At 32.7% G+C, this 15,534-nt stretch overlaps 2 pseudogenes; both read right to left on the bottom strand.

Moving 5' to 3' along the window:
• Nucleotides 1–15,534, bottom strand: part of LOC110650624 (putative disease resistance protein At1g50180) — a 33,458-nt pseudogene that overhangs the window by 11,329 nt on the left and 6,595 nt on the right.
• On the bottom strand, nt 6,147–9,723 carry LOC131172569 (putative disease resistance protein At1g50180; annotated as a pseudogene).

The following is a 15,534-nucleotide window of genomic DNA, read 5'->3' as shown; positions in this document are numbered from 1 at the left end:
AGACTATAAAATATGTATTAAAATTATTTTTAAAAAAATATATAAATATTCTACGCGTTATCATAAAGTAGATCCTTTTATTTTCCGTTTTTCTTTTTGTCAAGTTTCATCCTTATCAAATCCTGTCTAAAACGCGTTTATAGATGTGGAAGGGAAAATTTGTTGATAAAGAATACTTCTTTTTACCTTTTCAATTTCAAAGTATTCTTTAACTTTTCTTCATGTAAATTTACATAATCAATGGGTGCAATTACTTTTCTATTTTTTTATATTAATTTTTTTTCATGAAATTAATTTAAAAATTTTTTAAAAAATTGAATTCAAGAAAGAGCTGAAATTTAAATTTGAATTCCATTCATTTAAATTTTATTAAATTTGAGCTCAATTTAATTTGATTTTTAATTTACTAGTTTATAAATTTAATTATGAATTCGATTTATATATAATTTATTTTTTAAATTCATAAATTTGAAATTGACTCATTAAACTTAATTAATTAAATTTTTTTTAAAAAAATTATAATGTTATAGCTTCAATAAATCATAATTATTAAATTAATAATTATAAACATACTACTAATTAAATTATGATAACTATAAATTATGTATTTTAATTATATATTTGATTTTATAATAATATTATCACATTTAATTATTAGTTAAAATTATATATATACATAAAATAAAAATTAACGTATAAATTAGTTGGCTTATTTTTTAAATTTTTTTCTTAAATAGTTTAGTCAAATTAATTAATTATATGACAAGTTACAATTAATGAAAATTCATATATTTAAATAATGATATTTAAAATTAAATTTAATCAAAATAATTAAAATTTTTTAATCAAAATTTAATTAAAATATTAAAATTATTAATAAATTTAAAATTAGATAAATTTTTTATAAATATTCTACTCATCGCTATATCTAGTCATTTCATTAATATTCAAAACGCGTTTATATATATATATATATATATATATATATATATATATATATATATATATATATATATATAAACGCGTTTATAAAACAATAAAAAGAGTAATAGTTGATAAAAGAAACGTGGGTCACATTGATATTTCTCGTTACTGTTCCGATCTCAAAGTACTTTTCAGCTTTACTACATGTGAACTGACGTGATAACTGGTGATTACTTTGTCATCATTATTGCGTGGTTGAATTATTATTAGATCCTTACACAATAATAATAAAATTAATTAATTAATCACTATTTTTTAAAAATACTAATTATATATATTGTAATTTAATATTTATATAAATAATTTTTATTAATTTTTTATATGCTATACCTAACTAAGTTATTTTTGAGATAGGCTGGTTAGGGAAACAGCCTAGAGAAAAACTGTATGAAGTGAGAACAAGGAAACTAGAAGTGTGTGGAGAAGATGAAGATGCCATGAAAATTAGAAAGAAGGCAAATTTAGACCTTATGAGGTGAAGTTAATATCTCATATGACATATTATATATAGACAACTAAATAAAAATTATTTAAATAAAAATTTATTTTTTAATTAAATATTATTTAATTAAAAAAAGTAGCAAAAGTATTTAAATTTTATTTTTATAACAGTAAAATGCTTCTAATTTATTTAGCTATTTTAATTCAATAACTATAATAATAATAATAATAATAATAATAATAATAATAATAATTAATATTACGAAAGTAAAATAAAAAGAATATTAAATTATTAACATAAAAATTAATACATAATAATTATAAATAAGTCAAATCTCTATATTTTATTTTTATAATTTTTATATAGATTATACTTTTTTTTCTCTCAAAATTTTTAAAAAGATTGTATAATAAAAATTATAGAAAATATAACAATATTAATAAAAATATTTATTAAAGATATGAAAAGATGATCTTCACTGATTTTCCCCTGAGATATTTAATTCCAAATGGATTGGACCTGAGCAAGAAAATCATTCACAGACTGACCTGATTCTTGTTTTAGATTATGAAGAGTAGTCCACAATTGATAATAGTAGGCAAGTCCAGTGGTCTGATATCAATTAGCAAAAAAATCTCAAATTTCTTTTGCAGAGTCATAATCAACAAATTAGATGTGAATGGACGGGACAGAAGTATTACAAAACTATGTGATGATCTAATGATTTTTACTATCCCAATCCTCCAGACGGTCATCAAATTTTGCATCAGTTTCATTTTTGTCTCTTGTTGGCGTAGTGATATCTCCAGTAACAATACGCTAAAGCTTGCGACCTATCAAAAAACTTTTCATTCCTTGAACCCAAAGATTATAGTTGGAACCAATCAAAGCCGTTGCAATAGATTTTGAAATATCAGATTTCTCCATTGGTTTCCTGGTCTGCAGTAGAGTGTAGATTGATAACAAGATGAGGAGAAAAGTGGTATAATAATAGGAATAAAAGAATAAACCTGAACAGATTGTAAAGAGAGAAGAGAGACCTCGGAAATTAGGAATAAAAGTCTAAAGGCTCTGATACCATATTAGCAGAAAGAATACAAGTGATGATGGAAATGATTGTGTATATGTATACTGTCTTATTTACAGAAATACTACATTTATTTATATATGAGAATATGAGCTAATTTTGACAGGAATAATAATTACTGTAATTATACTAAATAAATCTCTTATAATAATGTTAGTTGCTGTAATTATAATAAACAAATCTCCTGTAATCATGCAAAGACAAATTTTCCTTTAATCATGCTAACAGAAATAATAGGATAAAAGAACTTTGCCCCCATGTACGTGGAGGGAGCTCTGCATTTGCTGCAAGCAACAAATGGGTCCTGATCTGCAGCATATCATGGGCTAGGATTCCAGGCGCATACTTCTGAATAATGAACTTTGCACCTCGAGGAAGGTCAAGGCAAGTTCATATATCGGAGTGGTTGAACTATGAACAAGTTTAACCACCATGTTGTGAAAATTAATAAGAGTGGTACGATGGGCATCGCCAAATGTTCTCCAATCTCCATAGTCCGTGGTAAGCAAGGGGGTCAAAAACCTGAAGTAAATGTGTAAAATGTCAACTTCTGTATTGCATGCCAGTTGCTTAAGGATCATAAATTATGGTAAATAAGATATGAAGTCTCGAAGGGTTTCACACTGAAATTTATTACTTAAAACTCAAAAAACAACACGGAAAAGCAATCAATCACATTCAAGTTGAATGCTGTTATAGATGGCCAAGTCTGCCACAAATTGCTCAATTTCATTGTCTGATGTATTCTGAGTTTACCATCAACTCATCAATCTTTCAATGCCTGCATATACTATTAAAAATTATTAAAAGATATATGGGTTAGGCACGGGACGGAACTACTCGGGGGCTAGGGGTTGTGCCCCCCTCCCATAACTTTGTAAGGCTGCAATTGAGAATACTTCAAAGTTAACTTGGTAAGGCTTCCCGGTAGTTGTTCCGGGTTGTGATGGAAGGAATGCGGATCTTCTAGTATGGGTCCATCTAACATCACTGTTGTAAGACGATGAAGACCAGAAAATGGTTCCAAATTAGGAAATCCCATCCCGATGGACTTCTTCCGCATCTTCAAGGAACAAAGACGGTTTAATTCAAAAATGCGATATCTCAGAACCACCTCAACTTCCTCTTCTGTTAAGAAAAATACTGATAAATTTCGGAGAATAGTCAATTTCAGTACTGCATCTTTTTTAATTAGATACTTTGCAGATGCCCATTTCAAAGTCTCCAAAGTGCGTTAATTTATACAGTCTAACATGCCATAAAGAATACCTATCCACTAACAGATGTCTCAAGCATTTTAATTTCGATAATACAGCGGTAAATATAATCATATAATTATATTGTAAATCAGCTATATAAACTCCGCAGATTTACATATGGATGATGGTGAAGGTAATGACTAGAAGCGTAGACAATTATCTCTCCTGCGCATCCCAGCGCGGTAAAGTCCAAGAAATCTCAAATGAATCAAATGCCCAATTTGCCATGTATAGTCAAATTTTAAAACTCTTAGCAATCTAGAATTCTCAAAAATAAACCTTCCTTGCTGCCTTGTAATGTAAAAACTCTGCATACCATCTTCAATGAAATAGAAAAGAGAACGGAGATGTGAATCAATGAGCCCACATGAAACAGTATTAAAATTTTTTTTGTTTGGAAAAATTTTAATTTTATTTTTCATAATAACAGAAAAAGAAAATTCAAAGATGGATTGGTGGGTCTCTTGTTACTTTTCCAAGCTTATTAGACGCTACAAATAGTTCTATCATCATTCATCAATAAAGATTAGACTCTTTGATGAGCGATTGAAGCAATGAACCCACATGAAACAGTATTAAGCGTGACCTTGGAGTGCTGTCTCCACATTTATTTAGCAGAAAATAAAGTCTAAGTGGAAATATTAATTTATGATGAAGGAAAAGGGTTTGAGTTCCATCAGGGAGGTCTGATCCTTCAATACTCAAATTAGAGGAGTAGTAGTATAGTAGAGAAGGAAGAGAGAATATCTAGTCTCGGGAAAACTGATAAAATTCCTTATGAGATATGTTCCTCGATAAAAAAAAAAAGTGTGTCAATTTATTTTTAATAATTTGATTATAATAAAAAAATATTTTTGTTATTTAAAATATATAAAAAAATAAATATTTTTTATTTTATAATATTATTCTTATATTTAGACCATAAATTTTTTTTATTATTAAATATAAAAAATTACATTACAATGATAAATTATAGTAATCAGCATTGATCCATAGTGATCCCTACAGATTATCGACGACCAGTTGTAAACGCCATGATTAAAGATGATGAAGGATAACCAATAAATTAATAAGTTTCTTAATTTTAATGTATTTATATATTTCTTTAATTTTTTAAGTTTATTAAATTTTAAATATTAATATATATATATCTTTAAATATAAATTTTTATATTAATTGCATAAATAATATTAACATAATTATCTTTGTCTTATATTTTATTTTATTATTTTAATAATTTATAATTTTTTTTATCTATTTAGTGTTAATAATTATTATTTTTTATTTTTGTATTATTATGCCATATATTCTACCCATTTCACCGAGTCCATGTACCTTTGTCCATGAGACGCCATTTGTATACTACTTGATCCTTTTATCTAATATCACTTTTCTCCGCACCTTTGGTTATATAAACCTTTTTTTTTTAATGCATAAAAATTGAAATAAAAAAGTTGCATATTAGTCCTTAAAAATAAGATTTAACAGAAAATTAATTTTTTTAAAAATAAGAAATATTAAATGTTGAATAGTATCTCAACTAAAAGCTTGACAAAATTTCAATCATTATTTTTACTAACTGGACTGAATTTTCAAAATTTTATTGCTATTATTTTCATTTTGAGAAGTAATTTTGTCATCAAAACTTATATTAGCAGAATGCTGCATTCTGCACCATTCCGTTCCATTATTTCTATTTCTACGGCAATTACATGAAAGGTGAAATTTGTCTAGCTTGGCTTAGTGTAGTGACTCAAGGCATATTATTCACTTGATATAGTTAGACTTGAGTCTTTACTCTCTCAGTTTCTTATTAAATAAAATGAAGGAGGAAATTTCAATACAAGTCCATTGTAGGACAAAATCCCACATAGGCCGGAATAAGAAAGAAAAGAATTCCGGCCTATAAAATGGGCCCAAACCATAATGGATTTATAAAAATGGCGCCTATAAAGTTATAATGGCGTAGATAAAAAGTGAGGCTCACCAAACTTAATTTGATAAAATATATAAATTCAAAAACACAGGGATTGCTTTATCCCATATTGGTTCAATCTTCTATTGAAATTGGTCCATAGTTTTCAATTTTGCAGTAGCTTCTATATTAGATTTTTTAAAATGGAAAATCCAAGTGGAAGGATACATCAAAATCATGAAAAGGGAACAGTTGCTGAAGTGTGAAATTTATTGCATCCCTGTTACTAGCCTCCTATTTTCTAACTCCCCTATTTCACCAAGCATGAGAATCATGAGCTGGGAAACCAAGAAACCCATTGTTCCATTGCGAATCCAGTATTTTACACAGTACACTGAATATCGTCAAGCATTTGCAATACATCATTTTGTTATTTATGGGAAGAAATAAAATGTAAAATAAACATTAAAAATGACAATACAATTATGGCAAATAAGAAATAAAGTTTGAAGGTTTTCACACTGAAATTTATTATTCAAAACAAAAAACAACACACAAAAACAACACAGGAAAACAACTAATCACATCCAAATGGAATGCTGTTATAGATGTCCATGTCCAAGCCTGCCGCAGTCCGCAGACTGCAATTCTGAGTTTGCCATCAATTCATTGCTCTTTCAAATGCCTGCGTAAATGGGTAACTAGTTTAGAATCATTTTGTTTGGTGAAATTATATGCATTATTCAGTCCTCTCCAACTTATGCACTTGACATAATTTTATTTTGAGATACCTCACCAAAACTAGCCATTGAAATGCAAGATCAATAAACTGAGTGTGTGTATATATATACACTTGTTAACAACAATTAAAATAAAACAGAGCTTTCTCAAAAAAAAAAAAATAATAAAAGAGTTAATTTTAATTTTTTTAATAGAGCCCAAATCATCTATTTTTATAATAAGGATCGATAAAAAAAAAATGGAGGAAGAAGAAATTTAGAGATTATTTAGTACACACAATAATATACTTTAAAAGAAAATGTGATTGTTTGTTAAGAAATGGACTATAGGCTATGACGGGCGTATGTTATCCTAACAAAGAAAATAAGAAACGGATACCTTTGTGATTTTTGTTTTTTCAGCCTCGCCACTCGTTGAATAAGATGGACGGTATGTGGCGCACTTTTTCAAAATCCTCTCCTTCTACTCCGTTTATGACTTTAACCCTCTTCTCAAATTCTTTTGTCATATCAGTAATTGTCAATTCTTGAATGGTGGTGACTGATTTCAATCCTTCTGGAATCATCTTCAGTTTTTGTAGATCCACCAATTGTAAAGTCTTGAGACATGGCATTGCACCTTCTTTTATTTCCCATTCTTCTAGTTCCACTAAACTTTCAAGAATAAGAGTCTCAAGTTGAGGATTTATCAAAGTTAACTTAGCTAGGCTTGCTGGTAGGTGTTCCAGGTTGTGATGTAGGGAATGTGGATCTTCTGATATGGCTCCCCGTAACTCCACTTTTGTAAGACGATGAAGACTAGAAAGTGGTTCCAAATTAGGAAATGATTCCATCGGCATCCGCATCCGCATCCACATCTGCATCTTCAAGGAACGGAGATGGCCTAATTAAAAAATAGGATATCTTAGAACCACTTCAACTTCCTCTTTTGTCCAGAATTCTACTGATAAATTTCGGAGATTGATCAATTTCCGAACTGTATTAGTTTTAATTAGATACTCTGCTTGTACATGCTTCAAAGTCTCCAGGTGTTTTAATTTTTCCAATCTAACCTACCCTAAAGAATACCTATTCACTAATAGATGTCTCAAGCATTCTAATTTCGATAATGCAGCCGGTAATATAGCCATATTATTTTTGTGGAAATCAAGGGTATATAAACTGCGCAGATTACCAATGGATGATGGTAAAGGTGATGACTCTAAGCACAGGCACTTAACTCTATCAGGGATTCTAGCACCGTACAGTCCAAGATACCTCAAATGAATCAAATGCCCAATTTCCCAAGGCAGTCGGGACAGCCGTATATAGTCAATTTTTAAAACTCTTAGCAATCTAAAATTCTCAAAAATAAACCTTCCTTGCTGCCTTGTCATAATATAAAACCTCCGCATACCATCTTCACTGAAATAGAAAAGAGAACGAAGATGTGAATCACCGCTTTTTAACAAAGGTATATGGAACTCACTTTTGCTTGCATCATTTCCAGATATGCGATGATGAATAGCAATTCTACGCCACTTAATACTTGATGTCAACTGCAGAGTGGATGAACGGCTGTTTGTCACAGCGTCCTCCGTGTGCTGCATAACTCCAAGGAAATTCGCTTCCCTTGCCTTGGAAATACACATATCACGCACCAGATCATGAATTCTACTTCTTTTCACACCTATTCCAGTGTGATGTCTTCGGCTCACTTGAACCACACACCTACTCACAAGCTCTTCCAAATATTCTTCACCCACGTCTTCCATTGTCTCTTCTCCTCCGATTGATGACTGCAATATAAACCCTTCGGCTATCCACATTCGAATCAACTCCCTTTTCTTGAACTCCCAGTCCTCTGGAAATTGAGAAAGATAAAGAAAGCAAGGTTTCAAATGGAAAGGCAAGTCATGATAGCTCAAAGCTAAAATTCCATACACTCCTCCGTATTGATGATGTTGTTCCCACTTGAAAAATTGTGCATTGATGCTTCCGTGAACCACCTCCCACTCCTTCAATGACTTCTTTGTTGCCAATAAACCTCCAAGCACAACTACAGCAAGTGGCAATCCTCTGCATTTTTTCACTATTTCCCTTCCCAATTTCTCAAGTTCTGGTGTACAGCCATGCTCCTTCGGGATCTCTTTCGGGAATGTTTTCCTTTCGAGAAGTTCCCAACCTTCATCATCCGTCAAAAATGGTGGTTCCACTGGAGAGCTCCATGGATCAGCATGAGAAGCAAGTGTTCTATTACGGTTGGTGAATAGAACTTTGCTCCCTTTCTTCCCCTTTAGGAAAGCAGGTTTCAAACGATCCCACGCCTCATTTGTCCAAATATCATCAAAAACCACCAAGTAACGCTTCTCCTCTAGCACACTCTGAAGTGTTTCAATCAACCTTTCCTCTTTTAAACTTTGCAACACAGATTTAAACTGTACTTTCTCCATCTTTCCAACATGGATTTAAGGGGTTGTTCATCCTTCATTCTCTCCAGTAACTTTGATTTATCCTCACCAGATGCAACATTTATCAGGATTCCAACCAAAACATCCTTGATGGAGAATTGCTGAGATACAAAGACCAAAGAATAACAATCGAAGTGTTGCTTCACATGAGTGTCATTGTATACTTTCTTGGCAAGGGCGGTTTTACCCAGTCCTCCCATCCCCACTATTGAAACAACACGCATTCGCTCTTCCTCCGTCATCAACCGAGCTCTAAGATCACTTATTACAGCATCCAAGCTAATGATATACTCTTCCTCAGCATGTGGATACGATCTTCTGGATTCTTGTTGTCTATTAGACGCCTCTCCCTCATCAAGTTTGACGCCGTAAGTCTGCAAACTTGTGGATATATCCCCAATCTTATCTCAGATTGATTTGATCTGGGTTCCTGTTTCGTGTAGAAGGAAAGCCTTAGTGAACTTGAAGGAAGCCCTGTTAATGAACCCACGTACACCTTCTCCTCTGCGCCTTGCAACTTTAAGGAGAAAGTTATCGATAACATCCTCAGCATCACAAGTGAGGTCTCTGATTTGAGCTACCCAGTTGCGAACGCGGTCATCTTGATCTTGATGTCGGTCTGCATCTTTCAAGAAGCACTGCATCCGCTTGAGTTCAGATTGCAACCGTTGGACTTCATCCCGCACTCCATGCAGAAAAACTGATTCTTGAATGAGCAAATCAGAAATTTTTTGAACAGCCACAGAAACAACAGCCTCGGCCATTCTTCTTAGCGAGAAGGGAAGAAAAAGAGGTAAGAGTTTGTTGTGTTTGTCAAAGGAGATTGATGATGTTGGTAAATCTTTTCTTGTTTTTCTGAGCAGGTTTCTGTATTTGCTAATACATACGCAGCTGAGAATTGTGGGAAATTGACCGTACAAGGAAACAAAAATACTGAAATGGGTTAGGATGTTGAGTAATCATGGGAAGGGGATGAGGGAACACAAAAACGCTATTCAAAATAACGTCCCAAAAGAAAAACACTATAAAACGCTATTAGCGTCCCAAAAGAAAAGTACTATAAAACGCTATTCAAAATAGCGTCTTTACGTCAAAACACTAATATGATTGGCGTCCCCGCCTAGTAGCCTGTCCGTCACCCGTTTCAACAGCAAAACGCTACTTATAGTAGCGTCCCAGCTCCGCTCTTTCGTCCGCGCCACCTTTCTCTGCACATGCACACTATGCAACAACAAAATGCTAATATGATTGGCATCCCAAGTATTAGCATTGCTTCCTCTACCCACAATTTTTATATTTTATTTATTTAATTTATTTTATAAAATATGTTAAATTTATAATATTTGGATCATTTAATTTTATTTATTTATTATATTTTATAAAATATATTAAATTTACATATGTTAGTTGTATACATTGATTTTTTTTAAAGTTTGTTTTATGTTTTAGTAGTAGTAACATTAATTTAATATTATATATTTGTGAAATTAATTTTATTTATACATTGCAAATATAATATAATTGTACGGTTTCAAAAATATTTATATTCCAAAAATTACAAATATTACCATCGTATTAGAAATTTTATATTTTTGTAAAAAAAATTTCTTAATCATTAAAATATTTCTTAATTTATAGATTAAAAATATAAATGTATAATATTTGAAATAATATATTTTATACATCTTAATGGGGACTTTTTTTCCTAATATTTAGAACATAGTAGATTGATAAATTTAAAATTATGTTAGTTATAAACGTTAAAAGTTATTAAAGTATAACTAATATTAATTTTGATTCTTATTATAATTATGGATAATATATTTTCTTCACAACAATTAATAAATGTAATTACTTTATTAGTTTTAATTACTTTATTATTTTCAAATTAATTATAAAAAAATATATAAAATGTTTACTAGCATGTCATACGAGCAATTGGCTTAAAGCAAGATATAAATTAAGACAAGTATTCATAATTATTATACAAATGAAAATAAATATTTAAATTAGTCATGTGCCACAACCAGGTCTTCGAATATGTTGTCTTGGTCGAAGAACTAGATGTTGTCCCCCTTCTTGCTGCTCTTCTGGATCATCTTGTGCATCTTGGGGTTGGCCAGGTTGCCCTTGTTGTTGTCTTGATGATTCCCCCCCTGCAGTATAATGCATAGCACCTTGTTCATGGTGTCCAAATAGACCTGCATCAGATGGAATATGGCCTAAGGCACCAGACTGATATAGTACATAGTATTGATCTGAACTATATCCACCAAATTGACTCGAAGCATATTGTGATGGCCCAATGCTAGATGGTCTGCCAAATGGAGCAAATAAGCTGTTGATTGGTGTTTATGGCTGTTGACTCTCAGTGAAGTCAAATGTGCTTTTGCTTTGCACATGAGAATGATATGACATCCATGGTGCTGATGGGCCAGGTATTGATGGGGTAGGCATCCAACCAGTGTAATGTGTGGGGATAGTTTCTGAATATGGTTGGAATACTGTGGATGGACCAGGATCAGACGGTGCAGGAGCTAAGGGAACAGGATCAGGCGCTGATGCCATGCAGAAAGGGTGAAATGCGACAGGTGGGGGGCATAACATCATCAGGAGGAGAGGATTGACGCACTGGATGTTGACGACATTGAGGAGGATGTGATCGATATCGTGCTGGTCTACATGAGGGCCCAGGTTGGTTGATGGGTTGGTCCTCTTCCAATTCATCATTAAAAGTTGTTGCTTGAGGTGCAGATTGAGGAGGTGGCATTTGGCAAAGCCGACTTTCTTGTTCCAGAGCAATCATTATTTTCCTTAATGTACGCTTAACTTCTGCCACGTTTTGTGTTGATGGATTTTGTAATTTTATCAAACAATCCTCAATTGTGTCCTCCTATAAAAATAAAAAATATATACATAACGTTACATTTTAGGTTAAAAAAGATAAAATTATTATTATAAGTATTTAATAATGAAAAAAATACATGTTGTTAATCATTACCATACAACCAATAGCAGCTCTACTTATTGAGATCCAATGTCTAGCTGCTCGATGGTACCACCCATATATTCAGAATGATGGTGGAGTGGTTGTCCCATTTGTTGCCCTTGAACAATATATTGTTCTCACCTATTCCAACGATTAGTATATGTTGCATGGTGGTGTGCCCAATTACTCTCACTGAGTCGGAGAGTAATATCGTGCAGCGCATCTGTTTGCATCGGTGGTGCTGGAATAGGCTGGGCCAAACCAAACTGTCTCATCACTCTGTCAAGTTGGTGCCATTCAATAATATGGTTCCCATGTGATCTGCAAGTGAATATTAGCAAAACATGAAGTGATTATAAATGTACGAAAAAATATAATATATTATTTTATGTCAGATTTATGGAATTTTGACTTACATCTTCAGGTCGCATCCGGTCAAGGTTATACCGAATTTGTGGCAGTACATGGGTTGTTACTTCAGTGATTTGTCGAGCTCTACTCCACCTGTTAGTTGATAAGAAAATAAAAAATGTAATACAATAAATGGCAATTTATTCATTGCTTAATGGATAAAAATATAAATTTAATGACATACCTAGCACCTAGAGGTGCATCATGAGGTGCTGATGGATCTCTTATTGATGGAGAGATTATTTTAAATCTCTCCCAAGCCCAGATCTGCAAAATGAATAGTGGTCCTAAAATCTCCTTTGTTTCAGTAACAGCAACACGACATAGCTCACGATAAAGGAAGGTTAAGCAAGCTCCACTCCAACTGTATGTCACAGCTTCCCTCAAGTCTTCTAAAAGGGGTAGAAACATCAAGTTGACACGTGAGTTTGTCTTGTCGGGAAATATCGAACCAATGAGTCGTAATATGAATGCTCTTGCATGCCATAATACGGTTAAATTATCAGCATGATGTGGAATATCTCCAAACTCATCAGCTAGCCACGATAATTTTAGTGTATGTCCTCGGATCATTTCTGGGGGTGGTCTAGCTCCCAATAATGTCTCACAAACTTCTGGCCAGTCGGCCCGTGACATTCCAGTTACAGCAGACCCATGTACTGGCAAACCAGAAATAATGCTGACATCCTGAAGAGTGATTGTGCACTCACCAATTGGCATCATAAACGTATGGGTTTCCGGTCGCCATTGCTCTACAAAGGCACTGATGAGGTGCCAATCAAGAGAAAAAATCCTAGTCTAGCAATACTAATAAATCCAAAATTGCGAAGATGAGGAACAATTTGGTCATCAATGTCAGTATGTAATATGTTCCCCTGCCTCCTGCATGTAAGCACTTCATGCTCAACTGTACCATTCCAAATCCCTTCAGAACGGTGCTGTGGCTGGAGTCAAAGAAGCTCTTGATCAATTGGACCAGGCACAATGTAATCTCTTCTTTCTTGTTGTGTAGCCATACCTATTTATTATTACAAAATATACATTTTCAATGGATCTTTTGATAGGTAAAACAATGCACATATGTTTCTTGTACATTAATTAATACACGAATGGTAACAAAAACATATAATGAAGGAATTAAATTATATAAATAAACATAGTCAATACATTACTTAAAAGTACAATATTGTTGAGTACATCATCAAAACATATAAATATACATGAACAAAACATATAAATATACATCAATAAAACATATAAATATTATTTAGAATATTAGAACTAATCAGGTCACCCTGACTATTTGATTCACAGGACATGATCTAATTAGCTCATCATAAAGGTCTTTGTTCAATGTGTAGTTGATTTTAGGTAACATGGGCTTCAACACAGTATGTTTGTTACTATCATGAATTTTTATACCAGTTGACCGACACATTGTCCGTGTAGCGACCCAACTAGCATATTCTTTGGTGAATCCCTTAAGTAGCAGTAAATATGATGGGGTACGGTTAGCTTCTAATTTTTGCCATATGCGGTCAAGTATACCCTTGTCGTGGATACAGCTAAAAGCTGACCTTAAAGCCAAATATCTAGGTTTATCTGTTAATAGCTCTCCTTCCCATATGATTTATTGAATGAGCTCGTTGACCCTTATCATATGCTTAACAATGTAGAGTAGGTAATCCCCTGTAGTTGAGGGTGTTACTTCCATTGGTAGATTAATCAAATTCCTAATGAGACCATGTACCCTTGCTCTCTGTTGCTTATTGACAATCCTTTTTGGAGTGCGCATTATACGAGCCATTATATTATCTACAACATAAACAAAAGGAAGCACAAATAAATAAATGAGAAACACATGATAATGCAAATATTATATTAAATAATGCAATATATGGACCTATCATCACTATCATAGGGGTAAGCAATGTGGGAGATAATGTACTTGATAATAATACATGTTACATTTACACACATAAAATTAAAACATAAAAAGAAATAGAGGCTGTAACAATTTATAATAATGATACATAGTAACATAATTAAGTTATGTTGTTCCTTCGCATGTGACAACTTTTTTTTGTGTGTCCTTGTCCACGACATAGCGAACAATGATTTTTAGATGTATCCCCTCCTTTTCGATTTACACTCTAATCCATTTCATTCTTCTTCCTTGAAGAATTTGGTCGTCCTTTAGACCTTTTCTGGGTTGGGTCAGGTAGAAGAACTGGATAATTATCTGTTGGCCAATCATCAGGATGTCCAAGAGCATGAAGCTGCCACTCATAGCACTTAAGCGTTCGCTCCAATGTGTAATAATTTAAAACATATTGCTCATAATTAATTGACATTGCTTGGCATGCAGCAATCACATGAGAACATGCAATGCGTATTTCTTCAAACTTCTTGCATGTGCATATCCTTTCATCAAGTTTGACCACATGCTTTGTTTCAGATCTTCCCTTCCAAACTTCAAATTCACCACAATTGCGGTTAAAGATTCGGACATTATATGAGTTTGCTTCATTTAAATTGTCAAGTAATATTTGACGACATGCTGGTGTAAATTTGAAGCCCATTTGCAGTTGCTCACGGAGGGTCGTGCGGCGTGTGTCAAAATAATCAACACACTAGAAAAATATTTTTTCTACCATTGCAGTTATTGGTAAAGCACGGATCCCTTTGAGCATTCCATTAACAGACTCAACAGTATTGATTGTCATGGAGCCACAACGTTTCCATCCATCATGAGAACATGTCCATTTTTCCAAAGGTATCTTTCTAGCCCATTCAAACGTGTCAGGATGCTCATTCTTGATTGTGTTCATGGCCTCATAATTTTTTTTTTCCCATTTGTTGTGCTGTAAAAATAAAAAAGCCATGTTATTTGTTTTTACTATGTGAAATTTATATTTAAATTACAGTAACAATAACTAGTCAACTTAGAAAACTAACCTGCCTTTCGGAGAGCTTCTTTCATATTAGTATTCTTAAACTTTGTGTTGTAATTGCTAAGGATATGTCTTAAGCAATATCTTCAATGAAAAACATACTTTCAGGGTTCTGTTTGCACAAAGCAAGCATAAATTGTTGCAACCTTCCATAAGATTCCTCCCAATCACCAAAGATCTTAATAATTGCATCGTACCTAGCCTTCCAGGTCTTTCGATAACTTGGCATATATCCAACCTTATCTTTGATTTCAGACTGTAACACTCCTATCTTCACATTGGGTTGTTCACGTACAATAGCGA

This window comes from Hevea brasiliensis, chromosome 14 (assembly GCF_030052815.1).
Source record: "Hevea brasiliensis isolate MT/VB/25A 57/8 chromosome 14, ASM3005281v1, whole genome shotgun sequence".
Classification (NCBI taxonomy): domain Eukaryota; kingdom Viridiplantae; phylum Streptophyta; class Magnoliopsida; order Malpighiales; family Euphorbiaceae; genus Hevea; species Hevea brasiliensis.
This window is presented reverse-complemented; position numbering and strand designations above follow the sequence as displayed.